This window comes from Bos indicus x Bos taurus, chromosome 18 (assembly GCF_003369695.1).
Source record: "Bos indicus x Bos taurus breed Angus x Brahman F1 hybrid chromosome 18, Bos_hybrid_MaternalHap_v2.0, whole genome shotgun sequence".
NCBI lineage: Eukaryota > Metazoa > Chordata > Mammalia > Artiodactyla > Bovidae > Bos > Bos indicus x Bos taurus.
Window position 1 is genome coordinate 18,393,533 of NC_040093.1, and position 14,001 is coordinate 18,407,533.

Here is a 14,001-nt window from a genome sequence, read left to right on the forward strand (position 1 = left end):
TTGAACCCACGTCTCTAGCATCTCTTGTATTACTAAGCAGATTCTTTACCACTGAGGCAAGGGAAGCCCAAAAGAACTCTGAAGAATACCTAGAGGCTGAGGGAGAATATCAAAGGAAAGATAAATTTTGAAGGTGAGTCCCATCTTTTAACTCTGGGGTTCAGTTCAAATTTCACAGAAGGTGTGGTTTCAGCCCCACTGGATGGTGGAGAATTTTGGTGGCTTTCCAGGGCCAGAGCTGATCTATAGTCACTGAGCAAGCAGGAGACAAACCTTTGGGACACAATTGAATTGCAGCTGGTAGAGTTGAGGTGCGGGTACACGGTTTAGAAAAGAGTGTCTGCATTGAAAGGGACATGGGAAATTGCCAGGGCATAAGTGACTGACAGCTGATGTGTGGGCACCTAAAGCTGCTGTAGCCCAAGGACTACAGTTCACATTATGTACATCAGGAAGGAAGTTTGTTGGCTTTGGTTGGGCTGTAGAGTTGCCAGTCACAATGGAATGAAACTATTAGAAATAACAGTAGCGGTAGGAAAGAGGGAAATCCACAAAAAATGTGGAAATTGAACGTACTCTTAACCAATATATCAGATAAGAAATCACAAGGGAAATTAGAAAATATCTTGAGACAAATTGAAATAAAAACACAAGACACAAAGACATGGGATGCATCCAAATCAGAGGGGAATTTATAGCTATAACATTTACATTAAAAAAAGAGCTCAAACCAATAACCTAACTTTACAACATATGAAACTAGAAAAAGAACAAGCTAAACCCAAAGCTATCAGAATAGAAATACTAAAGATTAGAGCAGATATAAACCGACAAATAGATTCATGGGATTAGATTTGATAAGACAGAGTGCCTGAAGAACTATGGACAGAGGTTCATGACATTGTACAGGAGGCAGTGATCAAGACCAGTCCCAAGAAGAAGAAATGCAAAAAGGCAAAATGGTTGTCTGACTAGGCCTTACAAATAGCTGAGAAAAGAAGAGAAGCTACAGGCAAAGGAGAAAAGGCAAGATACCCATCTGAATGCAGAGTTCCAAAGACTAGCAAGAAGAGATAAGAAAGCCTTCTTAAGTGATCAATGCAGAGAAATAGAGAAAAACAATAGAATGGGAAAGGCTAGAGATCTCTTCAAGAAAATTAGAGATAACCAAGGGAGCATTTCATGCAAAGATGAGCACAATAAAGGACAGAAATGGTATGGACCTAACAGAAGCAGAAGATACTAAGAAGAGGTGGCAAGAATATATAGAAGAACTGTACAAAAAAGGTCTTAATGACCCAGATAACCACGATGGTTTGGTATCTCACCTAGAGCTAGACATCCTGAAGTGTGAAGTCAAGTGGGCCTTAGGAAGCATTATTATGAACAAAGCTAGTGGAGGTGATAGAATTAAAATCCTAAAAGATGATGCTTTTAAAGTGCTGCACTCCATATGCTAGCAAATTTGGAAAACTCAGCAGTGGCCACAGGACTGGAAAAGGTCAGTTTTCATTCCAGTCCCAAAGAAAGGCAATACCAAAGAATGTTCAAACTACTGCACAATTGCATTCATTTCACATGCTAGCAAAGTAATGCTCAAAATTCTCCAAGCAAGGCTTCAACAGTATGTGAACCATGAATTTAGAAAAGGCAGAGGAACCAGGGATCAAACTGCCAACATCTGTTGGATCATAGAAAAAGCAAGAGAGTTCCAGAAAAACATCTGCTTTATTGACTATGCCAAAGCCTCTTGACTGTGTGAATCATAACAAACTGGAAAATTCTTCCAACGATGGGAATATCAGACCACTTGACCTGCCTCCTGAGAAATCTGTATGCAGGTCAAGAAGCCACAGGTAGAACTGGACATGGAACAACGGACTGGTTCCAAATTGGGAAAGGAGTACATCAAGGCTGTATATTGTCACCCTGCTTATTTAACTTATATGCAGAGTACATCATGCAAAATGTCTGGCTGGATGAAGCAGGAGCTAGAATCAAGATTGCTGGGAGAAATAATCATAACCTCAGATATGCAGATGACACCACCCTCATGGCAGAAAGCGAAGAGGAATGAAAGAGCCTCTTGATGAAAGTGAAAGAGTGAAAAAGCTGGCTTAAAACTCAACATTCAGAAAACTAAGATCATGGCATCCAATCCCATCACTTCATGGCAAATAGATGGGGAAACAGTGGTAGACTATATTTTTGGGCACTCCAAAATCACTGCAGATGGTGACTACAGCCATGAAATTAAAAGATGCATGCTCCTTGGAAGAAAAGTTATGACCAACCTAGATAGCATATTAAAAAGTAGAGACAGTACTTTGCTTACAGAGGTCCGTCTAATCAAAGCTATGGTTTTTCCAGTAGTCATGTACGGATGTGAGAGTTGGACCATAAAGAAAGCTGAGGACCAAAGCATAGATGCTTTTTAACTTTTTAACTCTTGAGAGTCCCTTGGACTGCAAGAAGATCAAACCAGTCAATCCTAAAGAAAATCAGTCCTGAATATTCATTGGAAGAACTGATGCTGAAGCTGAAGCTCCAATACTTTGGCTACCTGATGCAAAGAACTGACTCATTGGAAAAGACCCTGATGCTGGGAAAGATGGAAGGCAGAGGAGAAGGGGATGGCAGAGGATAAGATGGTTGCATGGCATCACCGACTCGATGCACATGAGTTTGAGCAAGCTCCAGGAGTCGGTGATGGACAGGGAAGCCTGGTGTGTTGCAGTCCATGGCATTGCAAAGAGTCGGACATGACTGAGTGAACTGAAACTGAGAATTCTATATAAAAATAATAATAAACCCAGAAGCTGGTTTTTTGAAAATAACTGCAAAATCAGCAAATCTTTCTCTATGGCTATATATATAGACAGAGATAGAAGACTTAAATCACTAAAATCAGAAGTGAAAGAAATACTATAAACAGTTGTAGACCAACATACTGATAATCTTGATTGTTGGGAAGCCCAGTACAAAATAGCCGGTTGGAGGAAGTCCTTGGGAAAATGGCGAAGGGCCAGAAATACCCTGGCTTGGTGTGCTCGGGCAGAAAAACATCTCCTGCCTTTGGTTATGTCCAGTGCCAAGATTTAATAATAAATATTAAGGATGTTGCTTGAGAAAACGGGTTATGGGATAAGCACATGGGTCACTTAAGAGTGCACTGTCCTTGAAATATTTTTACTGATTAGGTGTTAACCCTGTACACGTTCTGCTGGCTGTATACTCTAAGCTCTTTGTTCCTACTTCTATAAAAAGGCTTGACTGCAGAAATAAACTTGTCAGTCTTGCAAGAGACTGTCCGAGTGTTCTTCTTTCAGGTTCGTCGCTTCCAAGTCCTGGGGAGAAAAATCCCCAACAAGTGGCGCCTGAACAGGGACTTTCAAGTCCCTGGAAGGAAGGCTGAACAAAGCGACGAGCCCCTGAAGAAAGAGGTAAGCAGGATGGGACAATATAGCAGTAAAATTCCTTTCATTTCTATAATGCATCATTTTTTGAAACAAAATGGTGTTAATGTTTCAAGAGACCAGTTGAACGACTGCTATCATATTTTACTGGAACAATTCATGGTTCCCAGAAGAGGGGCACTCAATCTAGACATATAGAAAAGGGTTAAAAATAATGTTTTGCAAGCATATCGGCAAGGGTTACATGGTCACTCATACGGGCTATCATAGAACAAATTGAAGGGCATAACGTTAATTTGGAAGTAAAAAACTATTCAATCTTTACATGAATATGAGCATAAGGAACAAGATATGCAAGGTGCTTTGAAATATAAGAATGTTATGCTCAATCAGACACAATCCTTAGAAAAACAACTTAGAGACATATATACAGGATATGTCAAAACTGAAGCCACTTAGAACGGTGGTCATTTCATTCAACGGACAGCCCAAATCTGAGGTTTTTCCTTCTGCTCCACCTGTAACAGCAATTGCTAACTTTGCTCGTACTAATCATTTCACTCCTCCTTGGGAGATGCCTACTTGTGCTTTCGCTTTCCCAATGCAATTTAATCAGCCTGCCCAAGACCAAAATACTTGGGCTAATCTAGATTTTGGCATGTTGTCTAGCTTTAAGAAAGCATGCACTCTGTATGGACCTACTTCTCCTTACTGTATAGAATTTCTCGGAGGATGGGCTGACCATTGGATGCCATATGATTTTTTTCAAATAGCAAAGATAATTCAAAATCCTCAACAATTACTTCAATGGCAAATATGGGTTAAGGATGAGGCCCAACAAATGCTGATTGACCAGCAATCTCATGGTAACCCTGCCAATTTAAGCTATGATATACTCACTGGAACAAGAGCCATGACCGATATGATTGTGCAGTTAGCTAATATTACCCCTCAGATGTTACATTTCATTAAAGAAACTGCCTGCAAGGCATAAGCAAAGGTTGATAGCACTAACTCTGATGGTTCATTTGTTAAGATTACTCAAGGACATGAAGAGGAATATTCTCAATTTATAGGAAAATTCAAGGATGCAATTGAGAAATCTATTAAGGATGTGACTTTACAAAATATTATTTTAAAACAACTTGCTTTTGAAAATGCTAATGAGGAATGTCAATCCATGCTTAGACCAATTCAAGAGACTAGCTCTCTTATGGAATATTTGAAAGCTTATAAAGATATCAGATCTAATTACCATAGAGCAAAATTGGCAACATTAGAAAACTTTAATGTACAGAAAGCTACTAATGCCAAATGTTTTAACTGTGGGAAGCCCGGCCATATGAAAAAACAATGTTGCATGCCAACACAGGCCGGAAAAAAATAATACTAATAAGAAGAGACCTCCAGGAGTATGTCCAAGATGTAAAAAGGGGTTCCATTGGCTGAATGAATGTCATTCTAAATTTGATAAGGATGGAAACACTTTGAACCCCGATGCACAACAACAAAAAAAACCAGGGAAACTAATAAAGGGGCCATCTTCTAGCCCCACTACAAAAGGAGGACCTAGCATTATGACGATACAAGCAGCTACATCTAAGAGTGCTTGCATTGATGTACCTAGTCCTTATGATATGGAACTAATAGATTTATACAATCCCCACAAAATTCCCACTGGATATTATGGCCCGATTCCACCCGGGACAGTGGGACTGATTTTGGGACGTAATAGCTGCACAATAAGAGGTTTAATGGTATTGACTGGTGTTGTGGATGAAGATTATGAAGGGGAAATACATGTTATAGTAAATGTTATGAAAATGGGAAATATATACTTACAAAAAGGGGAATGTTTTGCACAATTATTACTTTTGCCAATGAAGGCATCTGATAAAGTTCGGCAGGGAGGCTTTGGCAGTACCAACCTTACTGCTGCACTATCCACCTTATTAAAGGAACATCAGAAACCCATACTTACTTTACACATATGGGGAAGAAATTTCACAGGCATGTTAGATACTGGAGCTAACATTTCAATCATTAGAGCTGCAGAATAACCCCTTGATTGGGGTAAGATTATGGCTCCTTTTAGACTATTAGGAGTGAATAAAACTGATGCCACACAAACTTTTGTCAATGCATCCTATTTACAAATGTATGGCCCTGATCAAATTGTAGCTTATCTTAAACCATATATTACTAATATCCCTATCAATTTATGGGGATGGAATTTTCTTGAACAAACGAAAGCCACAATTTCTTTAAATGAACCTTCTTAATGGGGGCCATTGAGTTAACACGGCTGCCTTTCGATTGGGAATCTGATACCCCAATATGGACACCTCAATGGCCCCTAACTAAAGAAAAATTGGCAACTCTTACACAATTAGTAAATGAACAATTACAAAAAGCCCATATAGAACCTTCATTTTCCCCATGGAACTCTCCTATTTTTATAATGAAAAAGAAATCAGGAAAATGGCGAATGTTGATAGATTTAAGAAATGTTAATAATACCGTGTTACCTATGGGGCCCTTACAACCCGGATTGCCCTCCCCTTCTATGGTACCAAAAGGATGGTCTATAATTATTATTGACTTACAAGACTACTTTTTTTTACTATACCTCTGCACCCTAAAGATAGAAAACGTTTTGCCTTTTCAGTTCCATCTATAAATCACATGGCTCCTATTAAAAGATTTCAATGGAAGGTGCTACCTCAGGGAATGATGAACTCTTCTACCATTTGCCAATATCTCATATCTGTTTTATTACAACCTATTAGGGATAAATGTCCTACTGTGTTTATAATTCATTACATGGATGATATACTTCTTTCTATGGAATCTGAATGCTATTTGCAACAGTTATACAATGAAGTTACTACTACTCTTCAAAATCATGGCCTGCTTATTGCGCCAGATAAAATTCAATGGAAAACACCCTTTAATTATTTAAGACATGTTATGGAAGAATCTAAAATCAAACCTCAAAAAACTCAAATTTCTGTGCAGTCTCTACACACGCTGAATGATTTTCAAAAATTGCTAGGAGATATTAATTGGTTGCAAGGAGATCCAACCAGTCCATTCTGAAGGAGATCAGCCCTGGGATTTCTTTGGAAGGAATGATGCTAAAGCTGAAACTCCAGTACTTTGGCCACCTCATGCGAAGAGTTGACTCATTGGAAAAGACTCTGATGCTGGGAGGGATTGGGGGCAGGAGGAGAAGGGGATGACGGAAGATGAGATGGCTGGATGGCACCACTGACTTGATGGACGTGAGTCTGAGTGAACTCTGGGAGTTGGTGATGGACAGGGAGGCCTGGCGTGCTGCAATTCATGGGGTCGCAAAGAGTCAGACACGACTGAGCGACTGATCTGATCTGATCTGATCTGATTAATTGGCTACGGCCATCTGTTGGCATCCCCACCTATGCCTTACAAAATCTATTTAAAATTTTAGAGGCATCCCCTGACCCTAATAGCCCTAGAAAGAAGAACTGGCCTTAATGGAGAAATGCATTCAACAATCTTTTTCAACTCGGCTAGATTATGATCAACCAGTTTCTTTATATATATTCCCCACTGAACATTCGCCCACTGCAATTATAGCTCAGCATAACCCAATAGAATGGGTATATTTACACACTAAACAGTCTAAAAAAATTATATCATATATTGAGAAAATAGGGCACTTAATTATGTCAGGAAGAAGCCATATATACAAACTTTGACTTGATTTGATCCATATGCAATACACGTTCCCTTGACAAAAAAGGAATTGCAAATTGCCTTACAATATAACTTGACCATGCAAATGGTATTAAGTGATTTTCAAAATGTTATCTCATTTCATTTGCCAAAAGGAAAATTATGGGACTTCCTACAGTGTACTAAATTCATTGTAACTAATATCATTACATCCCAACCTATTTCCAATGCACCCACCTATTTCATTGATGGCAACAAGAAAGGCATAGCAAGGATTGTCGGCCCTGATATCAAAGAGAAATTACCCACTACCTATTCTTCAGTACAAAGAGTTAAATTATATGCTTTATATGCTCTTTTGTCGCTTCAGCCATTATCCTTCAACGTATATACTGATTCCAAATACCTTGCTTCCCTTTTTCCTGATTTTGTTACCGGCTTTTTATGCAACCTAGATGAAGAATTATATACTCTCTTTTCACAGACTCAAGCTTTAATTCGCTCACGTATGGAACCTTTCTTTATTCACATATACATGCTCATTCAGGTTTACCTGGCCCTCTAGTTGCAGGAAATAATGCTGTTGACAGGCTCATAGCTCCCATTTTATGTCTGCCAATGACAAACATGCTAATCTTCATACCAATACTAACAGATTGCACTCTAAATACCATATTCCTCTCACGGAAGCATGGCATATTATTAAAACCTGTGATGTCTGCACCCCTCTGCGCTTACGAACTACAGTTTCAGGAGTTAATCCCCAGGGGCAACAGCCTAACTCCCTTTGGCAATCTGATTTCACTCACTGCTCCTTAGGAAAGTATTCTTTGCTTTTTGTCTCAGTTGATACATTTTCAGGATTTATCTGGGCAGTACCTGTCTCTTCAGAATCCAGTAAACACGCCATTTCCGCACTCTTACTCACCTTCCCCGTTATGGTGATTCCTTCTGTCTTGAAAACAGACAATGGACCTACATTCACCTTGTATTCGTTTCATTCATTTTTATCAGAATGGAACATAACGCACATTACAGGAATACCCTACAATCCTCAGGGTCAAGCCATTATTGAAAGAGCCCACCGCACCCTAAAAACTCATTTATTAAAACAGAAAGGGGGAATATGGAAGAGGAGATACACTTCTTATCCCATGAACCCTCAGTTACTATTATCTTTAACTCTTTATTCCCTAAATTTATTAAACCTAACAAAAAATAATTCTGACACTCGTGCAGACAGACATTTTGCAGAAGACAAAAACAGCAAATTAGAAATCAATACACCAATATGGTATAAGCAATTTAATCAGTGGCTGCCAGGAATCTTATGACTCCTAGGCAAGGGTTATGGTCTTGTCATTGCAGATGGAGAGGAAATCTAGGTTCCCCTTTGCCATGTCCGTTACCGAGAGGGATCCCAAGACCGGACTCCCTCGGCAAGTGATGAAGCTGACACGAAGGGTCTCGTCAATAACCTTGGAGGAGCCAATGAGGAAACGCCACCGTCTGAATCCTTACCTGACATGGGCTCAAGTGAAAAACATGACTCGTCAAGCTGAGCAGACATTGAAGAACACTGGAACTCCTATGACTCCAGATAAGCTGTTTCTGGCAATGTTATCTGTTCTTTCCTGTTCCTCTGGGGTAAATGCAGAATATGTTTATTGGGCATACATACCCAATCCACCACTTCTCTCCATAGTGGATTGGGTAGCTAAAGCCCCTATGATCTTTACTAATGACAGCATGCATTTTCCAAGTCCCTGGTCCACAAAGCAACCAATTTGTGAAGAAGATGAGGGAAAGCCAATCAACATTTCCGTGGGATTCAAAACCTTGCCTATCTGTTTCGGATCTCATCCCCTTTGCATGACTATCTTCCCACAGTGGTGGGCATACTCTGCCAACAATGGGACTGCTTTGCGTCTGGGAATGTTTGCTTTGGCATCTTTCTTACTTATGGCTCCGAGCGACATTATCCAGGCCAGATAAGCCAACTATTCAAACTCGCTTTTTCAACCAGAGGAACCTTCATGTCATACTGTATCTTGGAGAAGAAAACAGGAGATACAACCATTACATTGGTTTGATTGTCAAGGCCAATTTGGGAAAGTTTCTATAATTCAGCAAAATCATACTAATCATACATTTAAATTTGTTGACTGGGGACCTCACGGTTTGTTTGTAAACTGTTCTGAAGAGCAGGAGGAACATCATAATTGCTCCTGGTTTAATAGATCAAGCATTGGAGGCTTTCATAAATCTAAGACAAGTTTCTGGACTGATAAGGACATGTTGCTGAATTAGTATAATGGGGGCTTATCACCCCCACGACCCAGGATTGTTGTCCCCATTGTGGGGCCAGAGCAATGGCACATTTGGAAACTTCCAGCAGCCTTAGAGCACTTCGCTAGTGTTTATGGGACTGTGGGTGTGTTTCATCCTTCTAATTATACCTTCCTATACAATAGTACTGGTTATATTCAATCGTGTGTTCACCTTCCATACTTGTTTATTGTAGGGCATTTTGATATTGATTTATCGGCCAAGATTGCAATTGTACTGCATGTGCATTGTATACCTGCCTTAATCACACCATTTCATATCACAATGCTAGCAGCTAGTTAAACAAAAATCTGAGTTATGGCTAGCTAGCTAGTTAAACAAAGATCTGAGTTATGGCTTCCCGTAAACTGAGCCTTGGACTGATTCTGTATTTCTTTCTGTATTGTTGAAAACTGGACTTAGGCGATCTAAGTGCATCATTAGGTGGATTATTACAGGCATCTTAAGCCTCATCTCTATTGTGACTGTAGGAACTTTGTCCAGTATGGCTTTACATAATTCTATACAAAATCATGATTTTATCACTGCTTGGCACAAAGACTCTCATGATCTTTGGACTCAACAAGCTCAAATAGATCAGCAATTACAAACACGAATTAATGAGTTACAAACTGTGGTTATCCACTTAGGAGATCAAGTGCAGCAACTGACTTTCCAAACATGTATATGTTGTCACTGGAATTTTACTTCTTTTTGTCTGACTAACATGCCCTATAATAGCACTGAATATCCTTGGGATAAAGTTAAAGTGCATTTGCAGGATCTCACAGATAACTCAAGTTTAGACATCAATTTGTTGAAACAAGGTGCTAATTTTCAAGTTAAGGTACCTAAGGAATTGTACAGCAATCAATTTTATGATACTTTAACCAAAACCCTATCATCTCTAGACCCTAGAGCTTGGTTTTCAGGAAGCAACATTTTTATATATGTATTAATCACCCTGCTTTTTCTGTCATTGCTTATAGGATTCAGATGTCTCTCCTCAAGACTCCATGCCTCCTACGATGGAATCCAACTAGCAGCTGCCGTGCTTAAATTAAAAACAAACGGAGGATATGTTGGGAAGCCCAGTACAAAATAGCCGGTTGGAGGAAGTCCTTGGGAAAATGGCGAAGGGCCAGAAATACCCTGGCTTGGTGTGCTCGGGCAGAAAAACATCTCCTGCCTTTGGTTATGCCCAGCGCCAAGATTTAATAATAAATATTAAGGATGTTGCTTGAGAAAACGGGTTATGGGATAAGCACATGGGTCACTTAGAGCGCGCTGTCCTTGAAATATTTTTACTGATTAGGTATTAACCCCGTATGCGCTCTGCTGGCTTTATACTCTAAGCTCTTTGTTCCTACTTCTATAAAAAGGCTTGACTGCAGAAATAAATTTGTCAGTCCTTGCAAGAGACTGTCCGAGTGTCCTTCTTTCAGGTTCGTCACTTCCAAGTCCCGGGGAAAAAATCCCCAACATTGATGAAATAGGCAATCTTCTAGAAACACATGAACTACAAAAAAAAGTTCAAGAACAGATCTTGATGCTGGGAAAGATTGAGGCAGGAGAAGGGAGCCCTTCTCCTGAGGGCTCCCTTCAAAGGATAAGATGGTTGGATGGCATCATTGACTCAATGGACATGACTTTGAGTGAATTCCAGGAGATAATGAAGAACAGGGAAACCTGGTGTGCTGCAATCCATAGGGTCACAAAAAGTCAGACATGACTGAGCAACTGAAAAACAACAACAAATAGGCCTGTAATAACAACAAAAAAGGCAATTAAATCAGTAATCACAAACCTCCCAACAAAGAAAAGCTCAGGACAAGATGGCTTAACTGGTGAATTTTAGAATAACACCAATACTTCTTAAACTCTTCCCACAAATTGAATTAAATAGAAAACTAACAAACTCATCCTAAGAGGTCAACATTACCTTGATTTCAAAGCCAAAACAGAATAACAAAAAAACAAAACCAAAAAATCTACTGGGGAAAAAAAAAAAAAACAAAACCTGAAAGCCAGTAACCCTAATGAATAGAATGCACATATCCTCAAAACAGTACTGGCAATAATAATAAACTAGTGAATTCAGCACGCTATGGAAAGGACTAACATGTTCAGTTCAGTCGCTCAGTCGTGTCTGACTCTTTGCAACCCCATGAATCGCAGCACGCCAGGCCTCCCTGTCCATCACCAACTCCCGGAGTTCACCCAGACTCACGTCCATCGAGTCAGTGATGCCATCCAGCCATCTCATCCTCTGTCGTCCCCTTCTCCTCCTGCCCCCAATCCCTCCCAGCATCAGAGTCTTTTCCAATGAGTCAACTCTTCGCATGAGGTGGCCAAAGTACTGGAGTTTCAGCTTTAGCATCATTCCTTCCAAAGAAATCTCAGGGCTGATCTCCTTCAGAATGGACTGGTTGGATCTCCTTGCAGTACAAAGGACTCTCAAGAGTCTCCAACACCACAGTTCAAAAGCATCAATTCTTTGGCACTCAGCCTTCTTCACAGTCCAACTCTCATATCCATACATGACCACAGGAAAAACCATAGCCTTGACTAGACGAAACTTTGTTGGCAAAGTAATGTCTCTGCTTTTGAATATGCTATCTAGGTTGGTCATAACTTTCCTTCCAAGGAGTAAGCATCTTTTAATTTCATGGCTGCAGTCACCATCTGCAGTGATTTTGGAGCCCCCAAAAATAAAGTCTGACACTGTTTCCACTGTTTCCCCATCTATTTCCCATGAAGTGATGGGACCAGATGCTATGATCTTTGTTTTCTGAATGTTGAGCTTTAAGCCAACCTTTTCACTCTCCACTTTCACTTTCATCAAGAGGCTTTTTAGTTCCTCTTCACTTTCTGCCATAAGGGTGGTGTCATCTGCATATCTGAGGTTATTGATATTTCTCCCGGCAATCTTGATTCCAGCTTGTGTTTCTTCCAGTCCAGCATTTCTCATGATGTACTCTGCATATAAGTTAAATAAGCAGGGTGACAATATACAGCCTTAACGAACTCCTTTTCCTATTTGGAACCAGTCTGTTGTTCCATGTCCAGTTCTAACTGTTGCTTCCTGACCTGCATACAAATTTCTCAAGAGGCAGATCAGGTGGTCTGGTATTCCCATCTCTTTCAGAATTTTTCACATTTTATTGTGATCCACACAGTCAAAGGCTTTGGCATAGTCAATAAAGCAGAAATAGATGTTTTTCTGGAACTCTCTTGCTTTTTCCATGATCCAGTGGATGTTGGCAATTTGCTCTCTGGTTCCTCTGCCTTTTCTCAAACCAGCTTGAACATCAGGAAGTTCATGGTTCACATATTGCTGAAGCCTGGCTTGGACAATTTTGAGCATTACTTTACTAGTGTGTGAGATGAGTGCAATTGTGCAATAGTTTGAGCATTCTTTGGCATTGCCTTTCTTTGGGATTGGAATGAAAACTGACCTTTTCCAGTCCTGTGGCCACTGCTGAGTTTTCCAAATTTGCTGGCATATTGAGTGCAGCACTTTCACAGCATCATCTTTCAGGATTTGAAATAGCTCAAATGGAATTCCATCACCTCCACTAGCTTTGTTTGTAGTGATGCTTTCTAAGGCCCACTTGACTTCACCTTCCAGGATGTCTGGCTCTAGGTCAGTGATCACACCATTGTGATTATCTGGGTTGTGAAGATCTTATTTGTACAGTTCTTCTGTGTATTCTTGCCACCTCTTTTTAATATCTTCTGCTTCTGTTAGGTCCATACCATTTCTGTCCTTTATCGAGCCCATCTTTGCATGAAATGTTCCCTTGGTATCTCTAATTTTTTAACATTAACATTGTGGCCAAGTGGAATTTATCCAGGTCCTGTGAGGGTGTTTCAACATAGGAACCCAATGTAATGTGCTACATTTATAAAATAAAGAGGAAAAATCTAAATAATCATATCAACTGATGCCGAAATCTGTCTGAATTAAAACTATAAAACTCTTAGGACAAAATATAGGTGTAAATCTTTGTGACCTTGGATTAATGGTTTCTTAGATATGATTCCAAAGGAAAGAAATAGACAAATTGGAATTTATCAAAATTAAAAACTGTTTTGCTTCAAAGGGCACTGCCAAGAAAGTAAAGAGAGAACCTACAAAAATGGGATAATGTTTATAAATAACATATCTGATAAGTGACTTGTCTGAGTCCTTTTGCTCTAAGGAATACCATAGCTGAATGGCTTATCCACAACAGAAATGTGTCACAGTTCTTGAGGCTGGAAAATTCAAGATGAAGGTGCTGGTAGATTCCATGTCTGGTGAGGGTCTACTTTCTGTTTCATAGGTGGATATCTTTTCACTGTGTGCTAACATGGCAGAAGGAGCAAGTGAGCTCTTTGGGCTCTTTTATAAGGGCACTACTCCCATTTGTGAGGGCTCTGCTTTTATGACATAATTGTCCTCTGAATGCCCCGCCTCCAAGTACCTTTACATTTGTCATTAGGGTTTGACACGTGGATTTGTATTTGTGGGGGCGGGGGGACACAAACATTCAGA

At 39.9% G+C, this 14,001-nt stretch overlaps 1 pseudogene; it reads left to right on the forward strand.

The window, feature by feature from the left end:
- LOC113875668 lies at window positions 1-10,284 on the forward strand (annotated as a pseudogene).
- The last annotated feature ends 3,717 nt before the right edge of the window (window positions 10,285-14,001 follow it).